Source organism: Centruroides sculpturatus, unplaced genomic scaffold (assembly GCF_000671375.1).
Source record: "Centruroides sculpturatus isolate CEXI.00-Female unplaced genomic scaffold, Cexi_2.0 scaffold123, whole genome shotgun sequence".
Classification (NCBI taxonomy): domain Eukaryota; kingdom Metazoa; phylum Arthropoda; class Arachnida; order Scorpiones; family Buthidae; genus Centruroides; species Centruroides sculpturatus.
The window spans coordinates 455,905-478,144 of record NW_019384538.1 but is presented as its reverse complement, the minus strand read 5'-3'; the positions used below and the strand labels follow the sequence as shown (position 1 = coordinate 478,144).

General features: G+C 28.8%; 1 protein-coding gene across 6 annotated transcripts in view; it reads right to left on the bottom strand.

Moving 5' to 3' along the window:
* The window catches only part of LOC111623307, a 38,944-nt gene extending 21,106 nt beyond the window's left edge, over positions 1-17,838 (bottom strand). Inside the window, exons 1-3 of one of the 6 annotated variants that reach the window (XM_023365835.1) lie at positions 16,114-16,384; positions 15,959-16,006; positions 15,843-15,889 (exon numbers count right to left, since the gene is read on the bottom strand). The gene's annotated coding sequence lies outside the window, so the exon portion shown is untranslated. The other 5 variants (XR_002756420.1, XM_023365833.1, XM_023365834.1 and 2 more) reach the window with 5 other exon arrangements.
* Positions 17,839-22,240: the final 4,402 nt, after the last annotated feature.

The window sequence follows — 22,240 nt, the reverse complement described above, 5'->3', positions numbered from 1 at the left end:
CTGCCAGCCCATTTCTACAAACAAATATTATATTTTTAATTGTGTTGGGATTGTCACCTGTGGACATTTTAAACTGTTTTACATATTCGTGCAGAGGCATAGCCTCTAAAGAAAGGTTGTCTCTGCAATGGAAATAGTTGTTCCTGGTGATTAGACATGGCAAGTAAACTTGGACTCGTATCCAGATGAATTTTATGTTTTATTAAAATGTAATTCTGCCAGCCCATTTCTACAAACAAAAAGATTATTTTTAATTATTTTAAACTATACATTATACAAAACATTCTTTCCTTAACAATATTTTAAAATCATTTTATAAAAATAACATTTTGTTAATTACTCTTTGATTTTTTTGTCCATAATAATACTTAAATTTGAATTAAAAACTATTAAAATTAAACTTTTCACTTATAGAACAGATGATTCAAAGTTCCATGTTCTATTCTCTATAAGTGAAGAGTTTAATTTCAATAGTTTGTGGGAAATTGCAACTTCACATATAAGATGCAGAGTGTTTTTATGCGTAAAAGTTGCTGTAAAGTATGGTGCTTTATTTTTTCATTTTTTTTTTTTTTGTTTTAAATTATTTCTTTGTTTATTTGTCACTGTGTATGTTCACAATTGTCTCATTTTCAAATTTTTTGTTCTACTTCAATTAAATTTTCTTAAAAAGGTGTTTATTTTTTTTAAAGTCCAGCAAAATTTTAATCCGTACTAATATTTTTGATTATTTTTAATGACTTTCAATGATTGAAAAATGTTAGTATGCATAAAATTTTGCTGGATTTATAAAGGTGTTAAATTTTCCTTGAATACCCACCCAGTTTTATCTCTTATGTTTATATTAATTTTGTTTTATTTTAAATAGTCATAAATTGCTGATCATCAATAAATTCCACATGTATTAATCATTTATGTAAATAAAATATCCTTTATTCTTATCATCTCATATGTGATTTTCTTTGGTGTATGGACTTAACTATCAAGCTAGGTCTGGATTCCCAAACCTATTCAAAAGACAGGGATTCAAATGAAACTTGTAATAGAATTTCTCTAAATTCAAGGAACTCTTCTGATCAATGAAGTTAGAGGAAAGATTTTTTCCATTAAAAATCTCAAGGAAAATAAAGAAATTAGTTTAAATATAATTTTGCATATTACTATACTCGTAAGTATTATGTAGTATTTGAATTGGCAATATAATAAGTCTAGATTAATGAATTAATAGGTCTATTTGAAACAGAATAAAAAGTCAGCTATTTTTGGCTACCAATACTTCTTACATATCGCTCTCAACATTCATTAGTCTGACTTACATAACATGTCCAACTTTCACTAGAAATGCTTTTAGAATGTCAACCTTATTGTCAGTTCAACAGAATACATATTTTAGAACTTTTTCAAATGTAAACGTTACAAAATTATTTTAAATAAAAAAGAAGGATGTAAAGCTCTAAAAAGCACTCTTTTTTTGTAAAATTAATGAATTTCAGTTGAGAGCAATTTGATATCATTTATTTAATGAGAATGTGGAGTCCATTCATGGTAATGCATAAATAGTATTATAAATAAAGAAAATTATTCTCAGTTACATTTAAAAAATTAAATGTATAAATGAATTTTGAGTTTTTGTATACAGGATTATAAAACTTTTGCAAAAAGCCAAATCAAATATATAACAACAATATAATCCTTTTCTTTTATGTATGTGTTCATATTGATTTTTGCTAGCTGAATTTTTTTTCACATATCAAACTAAAATTTTAATATTTTTGTACTGAATAATTTAAATAGTTTATTATTGAATTATGGTGTAAAATAAAAATAAAAACTTAATCTTTATTTATATTCTAAACATTAATTAAAAATAACTAATAGTTTCTTTTTAATACTATTAATTAATTAGCTATAACAATATTTTATAACATATATGTTCAGTCAGTGGATAGAATAATTAAATACTGTTAACATACAATTTCATCATTAAAATTTTGTGGAAATGCAAAGTCAGCAGCATCATGTTTATAAATAAGATTTCAGTCTTATTCATAAACATTGCATTACCCATACACAAGGTATTATTTTACTATCCATATATTGGTTTGTCCTTTCTTTAGTGGCCTTGCATTATTGATTCTATCTAATTTGGTATTCATTATAGCACAATTGTTTTTTTAACATAAATATATAAATTCTATTGATTTAATATGTTTTGATAATAGCACTTATTAATGAAATAAATTATTTGTAATGGTTTTTAATACGTACAATAATACAAATATTTTAATTTTGTAATATTAATTTTTATAAAGGAATTAATTAGGTGTAAATATGACAATTCTCTGACCCTACCTTAATACTAAAAATATTGAATTTCTAAATGACCTTCAATAGGATGTAGGTAATCTCTACCTAGCTCAACTCTTGAATAAAAATGTACTGTTTAATTAAACATATTATCATTATCATTATTCACTGTAGCTGAGCAACTTTTGCATGTATTCATGTAGAATATTTTAGTAGTAAATTTTAATTAAAAATCACTTCCTTTAAATTTTACTTTTTTTCTGATAAATAAAAGTGTACATTCTAATTCCCCCTTTTTTCAATCTAGAATAGAGTAAAAAACAAATTGAGTATTGAAGACACAGAATGGCTTAAATACACTAAATATTCTGTACTGAAACATGCTTCTTATATGCCATAAAACACAGTATATATTTGTAAGTGCTTTCAATGAAAAAATTTATCTTTTTCCATTTGTACTTTTATCTTCAGATAAAATTTGTATTTTCATTGAAAGTATAGTACAGTAGAACCTCGATTATCCGAACTAATTGGGGATGAAGGTAGTCCAGATAAGGAAAAATCCGGATAATCGAAACAAATACTTTAATTTGTCTTTTAATGATAATACAACACGTTTTCTTTTCTATGACATATTGGTAGTATTAAAAATAAATACTGTATTTAAATCGTGATCAAATTTTCAAGAAAGAAACGTTCGTATTGAATTTGTACTACTACTGACCAAAACTAACAGACTACCTATTGTTTAAAAGCCCCTCTGGTGGTGCAAGAAGACGGATTTTATAAAATAAAAAGCAGTTTAAAACTGCATTTTTATGAATAAAAATTTGACAAACTATTTATCGTTTTATGACAAAAAAAATTTTTTTCTCACGTTCTTGGCTTTTAAGTAATGCATAAACCTCTGAGGCGCGAGGCCCTTTGGACCGCGAGGCATAGGAAGTGGCCCACGTTGCCCATGCCTTATGCCGCCCTTGGTCATAGAAATGATGTCATTTGAATATAAATTATTTATAAATATGTATGTCAAGTTATATTTTTATTACGACGCAAAATATATTTAAGAGTTTACGGCCACTGTGCCGTAACCTCTTACACTGTGTGTTGTTGAAATAAAAAAAATTATGCATTCCATCACGTACATAAACAGTATCGTAATTCGTAAAATTTTTGTTTATTTTGAACAATCCGGATAATCGAGGTTCTACTGTACTTGCAAATACACTGTATTTTATGGCATATAAGAAACACTCCCATTTCAGTACAGAATATTTTGGACAAAGTATTTAAAGTACCAATTATTTAATTAGTTGTTATCTAGGCTAGATAGATAATTGTAAGATCAAATTTTTTCAGTCTATGTTGTTTTAAATATACAAATATAAAATAATATAACAACCAAGCCCAAATATATATTTAGGCTTGATTACATATTGTTGCAATGCACAATATTTGTATTAATAGCAATAATCTCTGAGTTTCCTTTATTTAACAAACTGAAACAAGTCATTAATTAGAGAACTTAGAACCTTTTTTATAATGTTCAGTTCTCTTTTGATACATTTATAAATATACGATAAGAAAGAGAAATTACACTTTTAAAACAGTTTTTTAATGGAATAGTTTTATAAGTGTTCCCCTGACTGAACTGAATGATTTGAGTTAGCAATTGAGATTTAATACATCTTAATCCCCAAAACTCAAAATAAATGAAAAACAATGGAAAATAAATAATGTAATTAAATATAACTATAAATCAAAAATTCTCTTTGCTATCTGACAGAGAGAATAATTAAATGAATATTACAGAGGCCATGGATGCAAATTGCCCTTGTATAATCATTAACCTGTATAATATATAGAATCCAAATTAATAGGTCTGGAGAAAAGATCACATTGCAGATCACAGATTGAATGCTGGGTAGCATAACAAATAATGCATCTACTATATATGGTAAGTAGAAGTTGTAAGTGAAAATTCTGCCCAGAGTTTATCTTTCCTTCCAGAATATTCTAATTATTAATAACAGTACAAGATGGTCTACTTTTGGTCCAAATTACTTAGTTACCATAATTAAAGTCTGGTCAAAGGTTGAATGAATCTTAATTATTTAATCCAAAAAACACTTATTTTCTAGTTACCTAAATAATATATTTAACAAGAAGTGCTTTCACCTATTACAGTAGTCTATTCTCAACATCAAACACACAAACAAAATAGAATACTTTTTACAATTTGGAAATTTGAATTTTGAATGTAATGTATTTTTAAATAAAGAAAATAAATTTAAAAGCATACAATAACAAATAAAAAATAAAAGTAAATAAATAATAATCTTAGTTTTTCCATGTTTTGTTAATATTAATATGTTAATTCCAAAGACACTGAATAATAAAAGTGAAGGTACTTTATTATATCTCAGTTTTTGTATGTTATTTTTAAAGTAAGGAAGCACAGAAAAATGTGTCAATGAAAATGTTAAACATTTTGATGAGTTAATCATTTTATATAGAATTCTTGTAAGGTTAACCACTCTGCAGTGATCAACAGATATACCTGTCAAAGGGCGATCACATGGCACTGGAGAATGACATCAATATCTGCAAAAAAATTTTAGCCAAAAATTACTGCAAAAAAAATTCACATAAAAAGGAATTGTGTGGCAATAAAAGAAGATTTTTTCTTTACTAGATGTAACTGTTTAAAAAATTTTTTCTGAAACAGAAATGAGAAAAACACGTGGGAAAATTCTTAATAAAATTCCCACATTTATTCTCCACTACATCGTGATAGCACCATATCTGACTAACCCTCTCTACAAAGGTTAATGCTATCACTTTATATCTTTTAATTTCAATTTTTGAAGATTTATGAATGTTCAAATTTATGCTCTGTAATACAAATTTTCCAATATTTCTATACCCTTGGCAAAAATTATGAATCAAGTCATGGTGAAGACATTTTTGAAAATTTTTTTAAGCATGTAGCAAATAAACAACACAAACAAATAATAGAAAGTAACTTTCCAATGGGTATTTTGTTTATAATAAGATTTAAACAAGCAACATAACATTATGCATTAAAAAAGCTTATATTTTATTTACACAAAGGAATAAATTTTATATTTAGCATATTTAAAACATTGCTTGGTATATTGTTCAATATGCAAATAATAAGTCTAAATATAAAATAAAGCATTTGAGTAGCTACAAACATTTATTCTTCTATTACTGTAACAAAACCATAGATCTACAAGAGAGTTATCCATGAAAACAATGGAAAGGATTGTAAAATCCTTAAAGAGGCAATTTAACAAAGACTATTGCAAAAGATGTGGGTTGTTTACAGTTAGCTGTATCTAAAATTTGGTGCAAGTATAAACAATCTGGGAAAATTATAAAAGGAAACATACTGGTGGATCACAAAAGACATCAAAGCATCACAGTAGGCAACTGAAAACAATACATCTTGAAAATAGGAAATGTTCAACAAAAATGAGATGGATAGGAAGTGAAAAGAAGCAGATATTAGAGTCTGTGACAGAAAAATGAGAAATCATTTGAAAGAAATGGATTTTAATTTAATATACAAAAGCAAAATTAAAATCAGCATTGACACTGAAACATAAGAAAACAAGGTTACAATAGGCCAAATTAAAGCAACTGTGGACAACTGGATGGAACTGATATTTAGTGATGAGTCACGAATTTGCATTTATTGTGGAGATGAATCTGAAACTTTTGTCTGGTGCCATTCTAAAGAAGCTTATAAGGATGACTACCTAAAGAAAATTTCCTACCTTCAATTGTTATTTGGGGTTACTGTCAAGTAGAAACCAGGCAAGCTGACCATTGTCACATCAATAGTTTAGGCTCAGGTATACATTGACATTTTGGAGAACTTTCTTATTCATTGAAAATATGTTTGATGGTAATGACAATGCATCTTGTCAACTGTTAAAAATTTTCTTAATCAACAGCACATAAACATAAGACTGGCCAGCAAACAGTCTAGATCTCAACCTGATAGAAAACATGTGATGGAAATTAAAGAAATTGGTCCAGGACAAAGCTCAATGATGCAAATCAAATCTCTTGACTGCTATTCAAGAAAGTTGAAAGTTACTAAGAGCAAATATTGTTTTTCATTGGTGAAATTCATGCCTAAAAGAATTAAGGCTGTCCACTTGAGGTGGAGCAACAACATATTAATTAAATTATTTAAGTTGATTGATTTCATAATTTTTTCCTCAATTTTATGTAATTCCAGAATATTTTTCTATATGTAAAATTTAAAAAATTGTGTGTTAAGTTCATATTTTGTTATTTTAATTGTCTAAGTCATTTTTAATTGTAACCAAACCTTTTGACTATTTTAAATATTTTGTATTAATGTTAATTGCTTGTTTTGTTTATTTGCTACATGCTTAGAAAACTGCGAAAATGTTTTCATGATGGAAACGATTCCATAATTTTTGCCAGGGACTGTATTGAGAGATGCCTTTGATTTAATTGTATATTCCAATTACTTTCTTCAATAATGCTTTTTATTTACAGAAGAAAGATACAGCTATGGATTCTTTGTTAAGACAAATATAGAAACACTAAGGAGTCTGAATGTTTTAATCAAAATGTCTTGAAAAATACTTCAATTTATCTCATCATCAGATCACATCGACAATAATTAGAATAATAAAATATGCTTAATATTTTAGGATTTCTATATTCCTCTGATTGTTTTGATGAAGTCTAATATAGCTAAACAGATTCTTTGTTCTTAGAATTTTTAGCACAGATAGTTATGAAAAATATACACACCAGTTTGCTTTCCCATGTTACACATCAATTATACACTATGCATAATATAATAATTTTATGCAGATCTCAGATGAAGAATTTTACATTTTCATTACATTGAAAGAAGTTGAATTAATCAATTTATCTTTAACAGTGAGGGAAGTTTAAATAATGCTAATGTTTATGACTTGGTTAACAGGCGACTTCAGGTGGACAGTTCAAAGTTATTGTCCATGCCTGAAGATGTCTGGTCTTACTGCTAGTGAAACAGCAAATGGAAATTCTCATAGCAGCTGTAGTGTGCATGTGATAGCATGGTGATTGGACATGCCTATCCTACAATGTAGAAAATTTTGCAGTTTTATCCCTAAAGAGTATCTCTCAGTCATGAATTGTAGAGTTAAGCAAGGTGCAAAGAATCACTCTTCTGAGGATCTGTAGGGCCCGGCCTACCGGACCACATCCACTTCTGTCCTACAGGTCTTAGCCAGGATGCTCCCCCTCCATCTTAGAGCCAAGTAAATTATTTGGAATTGGCATCTAAATAACTACAGGCTATCTTACCAAAGCAGTGACAAAACTACTAAGTACATTGAGATTGGGTTTTCCCAAGCCTCAAGGCTGCCCTCCTGGTCTGCCTGACTATTAGCTAATGAACACCAGCTGTTTTTCTGGAATTCCAACCGGCCACCAACCCTTCTATTCCCATTCTATGGCTCAACGAGGGTCATAACCCCTCATATATGGTCTTCACAGACAGTTCAAAGTCTGGCAATAACGTTGGTGCCACCTTTATTCTTACCAAGGGTGGCATCTCCAAGTTATTTATTCATCTGGTTTTTGGCTAGAGGGTTACTGCATGGTACCCCATGCTAAACTTTATGCCATATACTGGACAATTAATCACCTTAATTCTCTTCTGATATATCAACATTGCATCAGGGTTTGTACAGCTCTATCAAAAATTTTGAGTCCTAACTGTTACCTCTCCCACCTCATCCTTGAAGAAGTGAAAATTTGTCACCATCTGCTCACATGCTCACCTTCTCTTGGGTCAAAGGGACCTGCATCTCCATTTCTACCATCTCTTCCTGGAGCACCATCTTTTCCCTTTTTACTATTCTTAAAATCTTGATCATGTTCTAGCAAAAGTTTTACATGCGTTTGAAAACCTGAGTCCTCTGCAACTTGCTCTGATAGAGTACGGTAATTCCTATCTGCATCAAGCATCGCCTTACCCAAATTAGGAGCATTTCCATGTTTCAACAGTGCTTACGCCACATCCACAACTTTTGCATCTTCTCCTTTTGATCCTATAGGACCAGTGTATCCCTTATCGCCCTTTGGTCCTACAGTCTCCCTGGGAATGTTGAAGCAGATAATCTAGTAAAACACAGTGCCACATTACCGGTGATTGACTTTGGCATCATCTCTAAGGTTGCCTTTGGCCATTCCATTCGCAACATCACTATCTGCCTCTGGCAGAGGGAATGGGATGATGGCATTACTGGTAGGGCTGCCTTCCAGTTCCTGCCTGGCATGAGACTAAGTCTGTGGAACCACTTCCTGACCCCTTCATATCTGTGAACCCAACTTCTCATGGGGCACAGCAACTTTAACAGTTACCTTCATTGATTTAATCTTCAGGAGGATCCATTCTGTAGCTGTGACCACACCTCACTACAAGAGAATGAACATTTCATTTTCACAAGACAACGAACATTTCATTTTCCACTGTACTAAATTCAACAGACAATGGGAACTCTTGCAAAGGGATGTCCTTCTCAATGGCTACAACTGGCCCTGTGCTATGCAGTGTCCACTAAAGATAAAGAACTGTTTGACAGCTTTATGAAGTTTAATACTTCTACTGGGGCTCTTGAGCCAGACTTCCACAAACCAACCATTTCTCCTCCTTGCTTCAGATAGTGGTCTTGTAGTTTCAACCAATACATTGTAACCTAATCTGCAGCATCAAACCTTTCCATGTGTTCTGTATTGTGTATGGAAAGTATTTCACCATATTCACTGTATTGTCATGTATTCAATGTATCACCACATATTCTTGTGTTGTGTTGTTACATTCTCATTGTATTACTATGCTTTCATCATATTGTTGTGTACTCTATTATACTTTTATGTTGTATTCATGTCTTCACAATATATTGCCAATTTTACTATGATATGTCATTGTTCTAACATTATCTCTAAGTTTATTGTCATTTAGGAGTACAATGTTCTCATATGTTCCCACAATACTGGCATGTCAACATATGTATTTCAGTCTTCTCACAACTATAATGTATGTTAATATATTCTTGCACTCTGTTGCATCATCAAGTCTTCAACTGTCTCATTATATTGTCACGTCTTCATGTATTCTATTGTCTCTAAAATACTACTATTGATATATATGATAAACACTGTACTGTCCATCTATTTTGACCATATTATACCTGTCATTTTATACATCCCAATTGTACTCTATGTAAATATTATGTTCCAATCATCTGTAATGTATATTTGTTTTATTAATAAATGCAATGAAGACAACCTGAGCTACTCTCCCTTTCATCATTTGTCCTGTCCAACTTCCTATTTCACCTTCCACTCTCTCTAACATTTCCAACCAAATAATACAACTGAGTCATCCTTGTCTTCCAATCTTTGCAAAGATGTAAGTACAATGTAAGTAAAAATCATTTGTCATGTCATTTATAATTTGAATAATGATTGATAATTCATATCCTGGCATATTCTATGGACAATGTCCATTTTACTTGAATGGTTTAGTTAAAACTAACAACTGCCATATTTGATCTGGGAAAGCCCATCCATTTATCAACAAATTTTCTAGCATTACCAAAAATTACAGTATAATGCAGGTTCACAACATCCTTTACTGAATCATTTTTTTTAAAGATAACACTGCAACTGGATCAGTGACATGCTCTACTATGTATGAAGACATAGATGCGTCAAAACTTTGTCATGCCTTCACTTCAGCAACAAAATCTTTTGGATATCACAAAAATAAAAAAGACAAAACATACAAAGCCTTCCCATACATCACTAACATTTATGATAATTGTAATAAAATACTTAAAAAAAGAGAATGTAGTCTTGGCCCCAGCTTTGACCAATAAAATTTCACATAAAGTACATATTAATAGATTAAAAACATATAAAATTAATACAGTAGAGCCTCGAAAACTCGGCACTCGATAACCCGGCCACACCCTGGCAGGGCAAAAATACCTTTAGATAATTAATTTTCATCATAGACAGCTTTATGCCTCATAAAGTATTTTTCTGAGGTCTGTCTTATCAGGTAAATTACTGTACACAGTATATTCATTAATTTTCATTTTCATGTAGTAAAGGCTCTATGCCTTCATAAAGTATGTACTTTTCCTTTGTTTAATGGTATTTGGGCAGTTTATTCTCTGTTGTATTCTCAAGCAAACAATACATACAAGTACAGTACAGTATTTTCTGAGGAAACACGCATACTTATCCTTTTTTAACCCCATTCCTGATAACCCGGCATTTTCACAAACTCGGCCACCCTTCGGTCCACATTAGGCCGAGTTTTCGAGACTCTACTGTAGTGATAAATTGAAAAAAACAGATGTAGTCTATAAAATCAACTGTAATTGCCAAAATCCAAAAAATTATATAGATGAAACAGGACATGCTTTAGAAATACGGATCAAAGAACATGAAGCAGCCATTAGATTAGAGTATAACAACTCTCCTTGGTATAACCATATCAAAAATAGTAACTGTAATATTGATAGAAGTAATATTAAAATCCTACACGTAGGGAAAAATATATATAAAAGAAAATTTAAAGAACATATTGAAATTGTAAAACATAATGACAATAATTTAATAAATATCTCTAATGGCATGCAAATTGAACAACTATAGTATGACATTATAGAGGACATGACAATAAACCAGTAAATTGTTCTGTAAAACCTAAACACCAAATGTATGTAAAAGTTATTGTGTGTAAATTACCATTTAAGGATTTATACAACACATAACTATTGTTTAATGGAATATTTTCAAAGAATATAACAGCAAAACCTGTATGTATATTTTTGTAAAAACTTTTAAAAAGTTTTTTATATTGCTTATTTGTTACTGAGTTTTATGATTGTATTATTATTTATAGCGACATTGTTTCATTGTATTACATTTTACGCCCAGAAAAATATTTTAAAATTGTAAATAGAAATACCTTATGAGTGTAACAATTTAACTCAGGAGAAAAAGTGTGGTGAAGTTCTTAAAGGTATTGTAAAAAGTGTTTCCTTGTGTTACTTGGCATTACTAATTTTATTATATTTGTCAACTCAATATCTGTAATGTGTACTTCCTGTAGCAATGAAGAGGGACTAGAAAAATAAAACTAGCCCAAAATGCATATATGAAAATACAATAAAGGAGTTTCTTAACCTGACTTGCTGTAAGATAGTCTACTGAAGGAATTATTTCAGATTAAAGAGACAACCATTCACTGAACGAATAATACAGCTACAATTAGTAAATTTAAAATAGTGTGAATGAATTCATGAGACATGTTCAGATTCTGAGCAATCTCTCTCAAGCTTGAATGACAATTTTCTATCACCATCCCCTTCACTTTGTCAATGTTTTCATCACTCAAAGATGTTGAAGGTCAACCAGAACAAGGCAAGTCTTCCACTAGTTTTTGACCATCTTTAAATGCTTTGTACCACTCATATCCACGTGTTTTGGATAGAGCTGATTCACCATAGGCCTTATGCAACATTTTCAATGACTCAGCACAAGAAATTTCATTGGCAACACAAAATTTGAGGCAAACTCTTTGTTCAATAGTTTTGTCCATTTTAAAAATTGCAAAGCACACTTCACATTCAATAACGAAACCAACAGTTGTGAATAAACTGGTTGACAGATGGCACTACAAATTCACATGACAATTAAGTACACTAATACCAACTTACAGCAAAAAGTTTGTTTTCATATCTTTTACACAGACTTTTGAAATGGACAATTCCTGGTATTTATTTGACAGAATATATATAAATACCTATACATTCTGTGGTAAATTTTAAATATATAGGATGATGCTTGAATATTTCAAAAATTATAGATTATGTTTATTGAAGATAAATTTACATCACTATACACTTATATTATTAAAAATTAGGTTAATTTACTGACAAAAAATATTGTACAGTAACAAGATTTTTTGAATGATAATTATAAAAATAATGGTTTTTTTTTCCTGTAACACTACTTACTTATACCAGTACCTAACATGTTTGAAAAGCCTGCTGACTGTATATTTATTTATTTATATCAGATATTTCTGTAACTAAGGTCAGGAACAATTTGTATAAAATATCAAAAACAAAAACTACATCCAGGTTTACTTTTGGAAACTTGTTTATCTATACAGCCAAATTATATCTTTTACAATAAATTAATATTAGTTTCTACTGTTTGCAATAAATGATAAAAAAAAACTAATAAATTCAAAAGACTTTAAAAAGAAAATCAATACATTTGAATGACAACAACATTGCTATCTGTAATGTCTGACATGCATATCCTTAAAAAATCTCTAAGAACAAAATATACTACTTGTTGTTTCCACCAAGAATTAGAATACATCAGTTCCAGCATGTGCTCTCTACAAAAAAGACCATAACTATGACATGACCAACAAGAAATACACCACCGCATTGTCCATTTATGTCTTGAACAACAACATCCATGCCAATCTACAGAATGCCTCCATCATAAGACAATCCAGATAATTAGAGATATTAGAATGCTGGAAGCACTAGAAATTTAATAATTCTGAGAAACAAGGGACAAGTATTCATTTCAAAGAAGAGAAATGGTTGTCCTACGCTTGGAGGTCTTTATTTTAAAATCCTCAACAAATGCAAGAATAATTATTATTATTTTTTAAGAAACTGCAACCAATGCATGGATTATTATTTTATTATATCAACGTTACTGAAAGATTTTAAACCTTTAAACATATGCAACAGATAGAACACATTAAAAAAAAAAAAAAACAAGAATGTTCAAAATGCAGCATTTGCAAAGATAATCAAAAACGTTCAGATTCTAAAAACCATTGATCAGATGAAAATTCAGAGGGGAGAATCGAAAGCATTAGTCTAGTCTGTATATGAATGAGGACAATACTGAGATTTTATTTTAGAAGGTTCTTTAAGAAAATTTTTAATAATGTCACTCTATTCTGAAGGAATTGTGTGTAGAAGTTGTTAATGTTTTTGAAATTGCATCACTTAGTTATCTACCAAATCTGTGGCACAAAAGTAAAGTTACCTTCTGTGAATACACTCAGGGAATTACTTTTGAAGAAAGTTTATTTAATGAAACTTATTTATTAAACTTACTATATAAATATAGTAATATTTATATAGAAATATTTACTATATTTATATAGTAAATATCTCAGTATATAAACTTACTCCAAAAGCTCTGATTCCATTGATAGATATCAAGTCACAAAGATTTGATTTTAAAGAAATGCTTGGTTCATCATTCCAGCAAAGCATTTTTGACAGTCATAAAAGTTGACAACTTGAAATATTCTCTGGTCATTTAATAAACACATATTTCATCATAATCAGTAATTCAAGAACAATATTACGAGTTATTATTTAGTAATTTAAACTATTTCGAAAAAACCATTTATTGGCATATATTTAATGAACATGTAACCAAATTACATTCAAAACAAGAGCTTAAAATAATGTATGAAAGAAGTTTGTACTTCAATAAAAATTACCATGAATTTCAGCTAGAAAATCAATGACTAGTTCTATAAAGAATTCACGGTCTTGAGTTTGAGATTATGAAAATCATGTGATATGATGAAAACAAGCTTCATTAATGATTAAAGTTATACATATGCTTTCTATCGTGAATATGCACATGTATTTAATGGACTTGGGAATTATTGAAATAATAAATTTTATAAAAAATGTCCAAAATAATTAAATGTTAAGCAGATTTCTTCCATAAAAATAACAACATGTACAATCCAAAAGACCTTGAATGCTCCTCTAATAAATCAACAATGTATAATTAATAAAACTGAAATTGAAACTGCCATTAAGGCATGGAAACTTTCTTGTAAACACATAATATGATGAAACACTTTAAATTTAACAATATTTTTGTGGGTCACAGGACCAGATAATGACTTTGAATTTCATTGTATGCATATTTGAAATTATCTAAATGAAAATATATGCAAAATCATATTTTCCTGGCTAGTGACTAGACTTGATTTCAAATTACACAATACTTTGAATTATCTGATATTGAAATAATGAAGTTTTTGTACTTCAAGAACAAAACATAAATTAGATTAATTTAAAAATCAATATAATAAAGAATCAAATTTAATATGTATGTTGCAAATGTTGAGATAAATATTGAATTCCTGAATAATTCAAATTTTATTTTGTTAAAAGCAAAATATTGCCTGTGAATTACAATACAATAGTTATTTAAGAAAAGTTTGTTTCTACTTGTTTAATCTCCATAGATCCTGTACAAAGCCAAAGAGGCTAACTGGAAAAATAAAATGGAATACAGTAGTCTCGAAAACTCAGCCTAATGTGGACCGAAGGGTTGCCGGGTTATCGGGAATGGGGTTAAAAAAAATAAGTATGAGTGTTTCCTCAGAAAATACTGTACTGTACTTGTATGTATTGTTACTTGAGAATACAACAGAGAATAAACTGCCCAAATAATTAATTAAACAAAGGAAAAGTACATCCTTTATGAAGGCATAAAGCCTTTACTACATGAAAATAAAAATTAATGAATACACTGTGTACAGTAATTTACCTGATAAGACAGACCTCAGAAAAATACTTTATGAGGCATAAAGCTGTCTATAATGAAAATTAATTAACTAAGGATATTTTTGCCCTGCCAGGGTGTGTGGCCAAGTTATCCGGACTGCCAGGTTAGAGTGCCGAGTTTTCAAGACTCTACTGTATTATATTGAATAGTTATTAACAAGGTTTTATATAACAAATTATAGTACAAGATAAAAGTTCAGTTTATGAAGAATAACATCTTCTACTATGATATTTATGAGTTGAAGTTTAAGAACTATGTCATTAATATCCAAATAACTTCTGAACATTCTTTTGTTCAGATCATTCACTTATAATTAATTGGTTCTAAGTTTCTCATTTAAAGTTATAAATAATTAAATAAGATTTACCTTAGAACAAATTATTATATATTTATTGTATTTTTTTTTGTTGTTGTAAATATGGTATAAATTTTTCATCAATACTGAAATGTGCAGATGGTATTCTTACTCTATGATGTGGACTGTAATGACAAGACAAGATAATGTCAATTTTACTATATAGAATGTTTTCCGCTTCAAAACTCTTCCTTTTAGGCTTGCAGATCTGTTAAATCTGCAGGCCTAAAAGAAGGAAGCTTTTTTAATCTGTGCAGAATGTAAAACAAATATAAATAATGCATAAAAAATTGAAATTCTTAAGGTTTCCCAAAAATGAGACAAGTTAATGGATGCAATTTGTAAAATATCAATATTAAACGTTAAATGGCAATAGAAATCTAGAATTATTGTTCAACACTCAAAAAAATGTTGCTAATTCTACAAAAATTTATATATATTTTTTTTAATTTAAGTACTATACCTGTATAATAAAAGAGCATAAATTAAAATAATTCACAAAAATCACTCCTGCAATTTAGATTCAGACCATCTATATTCTTCTTTCATAATGGAAGATATAAACCAAAATATAAGTACCATCTCAAAATGTGTCCAGAAGATTGACTGCAGAATCAAAAGAAACAGCTACAAAAAAAAAGTAAAAAAATATGAATAAAACAATGCTATAATAATTTCATTTACATGTAACAAAATTACTCTATTGTTCTCAAGTTTATCTGAAATATCTTTACCATCTTCTCAACATTGTTGTTTTCAGAATTTTGCCAAACAACATTACAAAATTATGACGTTGATTATGTCAAACTGATGAGTTAATGCCACCATTCAAAATACTTTTCTAGAAGATGTGAATGTGAAGAATTTATCCTACTTATTGAAGAATAGCTATTATTATTACATTTCAATAAATTCTTTTCAATATTTTTCTGACAATATTCACAGTTGCAAATTAAATATTAAGATGCTTGTACCAATATTGTATATAAATTAACACATTATTTATTATATATTTTTATTAAAAATACCTTTACTTGAAAATTAAAAATACACGATATTACATCGTAAATCTGTAAAACTTATAATTAATATTAAATATTATATAACAAAAGAAATTATAATAATTACATTTACTTTTACAAAAATATCAGAAACAGTTAAATATAAAAGTTATTAAAGTTATGCTTACATGTTATAGATATTATGCATTGATTATTATATAAAATATACTATAAAAAATGAATTATTATAATTAGTAATTTTTTATATATGATATATCAGTTGAGATCGAAATACTTAAAAACATTTTACACAGATTTATTAATACATACAGAAACCCAAAATTAACAATATGTTTGAAACCATTTGAAATTTTATTGCAATAATATTACAACTACAAAAATTCAATATGAAAATATTCAAATTCAAAAATGAAATTAATTACAGTTTTGAATCTTAAAATATTATGGACATTATGAAGTGTGAGTCACAAATTTCAGGTTCCTGAGTGTATTGCTTCCAATGCATCTGTAGTACGATAAATCTTCACAATAAATTCACCATAAAATTTGAAGAAAATCACATCACCTGTATAAATTATAATCTCTCACCAATAGAAAAATGGCAAATTCGCTGTATTCAATCTCAAAAATCCAATGTTTTTCAAAATTTTATTGCAGCTGCTTCATTTACACATAGAAATATATACAAAACTCAAAAACTAGAATTAGACTTCATACATTTTGCAATTTTCATTCTTACCTTTTATTAAATTCATTCTTCACTTACCTTTAATTACTTTTTAAAATTGTGACTTCATTTCAAATAATTTTTTAATTAGTATCATTCAAAATAACTAATTTTGACTATATTCACTACTTACATTTTGTGCTATGTATTTTCAAAATAATTACAAAAAATATAATAAAAATTTATGAATCATTTCTTTATTGATTTATAAATTCATTGTAAATCAATATAAATGATATTAATAAAAAAGTAGTTAGTATGATAAGTTTTGTGAAATTATTCATAATCCATTATTATACAAAAATATGACAAAAAAAAGCAAATAAGCAAATACAATATTATGCTGATTTTAGGGCAAGATTATTGGTTTAAATAGGATAAAATGAACTTACTACATTTCAACTTATATACCTCATTAGAAGATGCATCAGTACACTTTCACTGAAATGACATTAAATTACAGTCATTCAACTATAATTAACCCCCTTTTATAAGGGAAAATTTTGATACACATTTTAAAAAATGCTGTGATTAAAAAAACAAAAAACAATCCAAAAAAATTCATCCAAATGAATATATTAAAATATATTTTCTTACAAATATATGAAGTAATAAAAATGGTGCCCGTTGTTTGTGTAATCCAAGACCAACTTCAAATTAGTATTTAAAAACACTTATCAAGTCGATGGCTCCATTGGTAGGAATTCTATACAAGAAAAATAATGGTAATTAATTTACAAGATATGACATAATAGATGATATTTATTATTAATGAAAATGAACCATTAATCATAAATGAATTATTCTAACATTTTATATTAAGAATTTTCAATTGATTTTGCACAAGCCTCATTTTATAGCATAGGAAATTTGATAGGATACATAATTTAATTAATGTTCATCATTGACATTCATAATATGAGTTGTATAATAAATTTTTTAGTGGTCTGAAACAAAATATAGCCACAGGTTATGATCGAATAATTACTTCATAAAAAAAAGTAATTATCAAATTATAATACAAAAGCAGTTTTGAATGTTTTTATATTTGAATATCATTAATAAAGTAACTGTTCATATTAGTTAATATGTACTGTACAGTACAATTATATCAATTAAAAGCTGAATTAACACTCTTCTTATAGCTACAAATGAATTAAATATATTTGATAAACTGATATTTTACTACAATGTGCTTAAACTTTACCATAAAAAAAATATTTAATTAGCAAACATTTTTGGCCATCTGTAGGATATGAACCAAATGGAACAGAATATAAAATGTAATACACAGAACTTGAATTAACCTAAATTCTATATTTAATCTCTGAAAAGATTGTAATAAATTATATAACAGATATAAAAATAAAATTTATAAAATAAAGATAAATAAAATCTTGTCCTAATTTAAGTTATTCAAATCCTGTGAATTCCATTCTATATTCTATTCTATTTCGTTGTATCCTAAAGATGACTGCTTGGATAGCTGAAAATGTTTGATAATTAAATAATTTTGCTGGTAAATGTTTAAATGTTTTACTGAAATGAATTACAGTTCAAATTACAGCATTCATAGATTTTTTTTGGCTATTATTCTGTTAGAAATTTAAACAATTATTAATTAATTTTACCTAAAGATTACCAGTTTTACTATATCATGTAAATTTTAATAATTAAAAATTACTCTCATCAATTAAATCATTCAGAAATATATAGAGAAAAAATCAGCCTAGCTAATTAATTAAATATTAAGACTAGTTTGTCAGGTTGTGACTTCAGGCCAATCATTTTTCTAGCCATTTCTAATTAATTAATTACATACTAAATTACAATTATTAAAGCTTCGTAAAGTACATGGCATTGTCTATTTCTAAGAAAAGTTGTAATTAAAATCAATCAATAGCAAAAAAAATATCCTAACAAAATTTTGATTGGAAAATAAAAATAGAAGAAAAGACAATAATACAACAAAAGAATATAGCAGAGCAAAAATAAACCAAAATTTTAATATAACTTTCATTATATTAATAGTGCAAATATTTACAGACTACCACTTCCAAAATAAACATCTTCTGCAGCTACAAATTTTTATCAACATTCATACCACTTATTAAAACATTCCATTTTATATTTGCTTCATTGAGTGCAATTGTTGCAGCACTTTTCATCTCTTCTGCTAATTTGAATCTATGACTCTTCAGCAGAGATTTCATTCTGATGAAAATGTGAAAGTTTGAGGCGTTAGATCTCATGAGTAAGGAAACTATAGATGCACAAATATCTGATGTCTTTCCAGATATTCATTAACTAGGAAAGTGAAATGCACTAGAGACAATATCATGATGGATGATTTTTGCTTGTTTGAGATGAGGCTGTCTTACTGCATTATGAATGCAACTGAGAATTTCAATGCATCATTCATTAACAGCACTACCATTAGAAATAAACCTGTAATACATCAGGCTTTTCACATGAAATAAACAAAGCATTAACATTCTTGAATCTGTCAAGATAAAATTTTTTTATCTTATGCCATTTGCATACTTATGTTGACAATATGAAGCATATTTGGAAACTGAGCACTCCATATCTGAGTAGTCACATGATCACTCAGAAAGTTGGCATCTGAATTCTTGAACAATTAACTCACATAAGCACTCACTCATAGTACATCAAGCTATTGTGTTACAGCCTAGTAAAAATGGCATTCAATAGTATGTTGACTACCACATTTATATTGACTAAAACAATACTTTTAGACAGTTCAATAATTTCAACATAATCTGTAATGGATGATAATATGAATAAATGAATAGTACAGTTAAAGAAAAAAGTTCAAAGAAAAAAATCAATAATTATATAGATACAATTAACTTGTATAGTGTATTAGATTTCAAATTGCATTTTAGAATGAAAAGAGAAACATTTGAAATAAATATCAGTTATAAAAATATAATTAATAGTTAAATAGGAAATAAGATTGTTGTTACTTCATATCAACTTTTCTCATATAATCTCAATTCTCTAATAACCAAGCAATCTGATTGACTTATAGATAGTGTTTGAGAGTGTAAGCATACTTTGCTTGGTAAATGGCAAAATGCTCATTAAGTGCAGAGGCGGCATAAGGCGTGGGTGATGTGGGCCACTGCCTACGGCCTCGCTGTCCGAAGAGCCTCGCACTTCGAAGATTTATGCATTACATAAAAGCCGTAAACTCAAAGAAAAAATTTTACTCATCATAAAACGATAAATATATTGGCATACCAAATTTGTTTTTATTTATCTAGCAACATTTGCTGGCATTGGGTTGCTATCATGGGGAATCTTTGCCAGCCAGAGCTGGGGATTTCCCATTGTGTTTGTCTACATTACTTTCACAATTCTCAATGGCTAGAAACCCAATCAAAGTATTGCAGTAAAGTATCCCATAAATAGTGGAGTTAAAACTCGAATATTAAATATTAATCCCAGAGCATTTTTTACACTTTGCGGTTGTCATAGCTAGAATCTACTATTGGTAGACACAGCTAATTCTTCTGTGGCAGCAAAAACATTTTTTGGTTTTATTCAGAAAATTTATTTGCTATTTTCAAGTTCCAGCAAACGCTGGGAATTAATCAAAGGCAAATTAAAGCTTACTATGAAGCCTTTATCAGACACAAGGTGAGAAAGCAGAATCGAGGCAGTGAAGGCCGTATTATTGCAATTTGATGTTGAATGCATCGAAAGCTTAAAAAATCAAACGGAACAATCAGACACACTCAGTGATTGTGATTCGGTTTTAAACGAAATGCTCAGTTTAGAATTTATCATATCATTACATGTATGGTATGAGATATTATCGCGTGTTAATATCATAAGCAAATTATGGCAATCTTTACAAGTCCATTTAAGCAATGCTCTTGAACATTTGCGTACATTTTGTGACTGGATCAAAGAATATCGACAAACTGGATTCGAAAAATGCTTGTCTGACGCTCGTCAATTTATTGAGAATAGCAGTTATGAACTGCCAAAAGACTTTAAAAACGAAAGGGTAGCCAAAAAGAAAAGGATGTTCGATGATGAAGGCAGCGATCAACCTATACAGTCTCCCAAAAGCAGGTATGAAACAGATTTTTTTAACACCATGATTGATTCTATAATAAGCAATATGGATTCGGGATTTATGTCTTTAAATCAACATTTTGAAAATTTTGGTTTTCTCTATGATCTAAGCAAGTTAAAAAATATTCCAAAAGAGCAAATATTAAAAAACTGTCAAGATTTACACTCAGTCCTGCGAGTGAGTGAGAGCAGTGACTTACAACCTTACGAATTATATGAAGAATTACAAACAATGATCCCAAATTTACCCAACTTCATTAAAGATGTGAAACAGCTGCTCCAATACATAACAGAAAATAACTTGAAAGAAATTTACCCAAATATTTACATTGCCGTTCGAATTTTGTTAACAATACCGGTAAGTACTGCCTACGCTGAAAGGAGCTTTTCAAAATTAAAACTAATAAAAAATTATTTAAGAAATACAATGGGTCAGGAAAGACTTTCAGCTTTCGCAGTTTTATCTATTGAAGCATATATAGCATATAAGCTGAATTACGATACAATTATTAAGGAGTTCAGTAAGGCTAAAAGCAGGAAATTTCTGTTTCTTTAATTTTTTTTAATGTTAGTTAAAGAATATAGTTTGCATTTTTAGGAATAAAAATTTGACAGTTTCAACTGCTTTTTATTTTATAAAATCAGTCTTCTTGCGCCACCAGAGGGCCTCATGAAATGTACCTTGCCCACATCAAATTTAGGTCTTGCCCCCCGCTGATTAAGTGTTCAGATTTCAGCTGCTTGTTTGAGAAGTAAGCAGCCTCTCGAACAGACTGCTTAGATTCACAAAGTACTGTACTTAGTTTCTGAATGGATTCATGGTGTTATTACCCTATGCTTCTCTTTGCAGAATAAATGTTTCTATAAAATTTTTTCAAGTTTGATGCAGAATGTAATATTGATTCACTAGTAATACTTCATTTTAGAATTCCATGGTGAACACATACATTTTTCAATACGTTGATGTTTTGATTTATAATCCATCAGATGCAACCATCTATA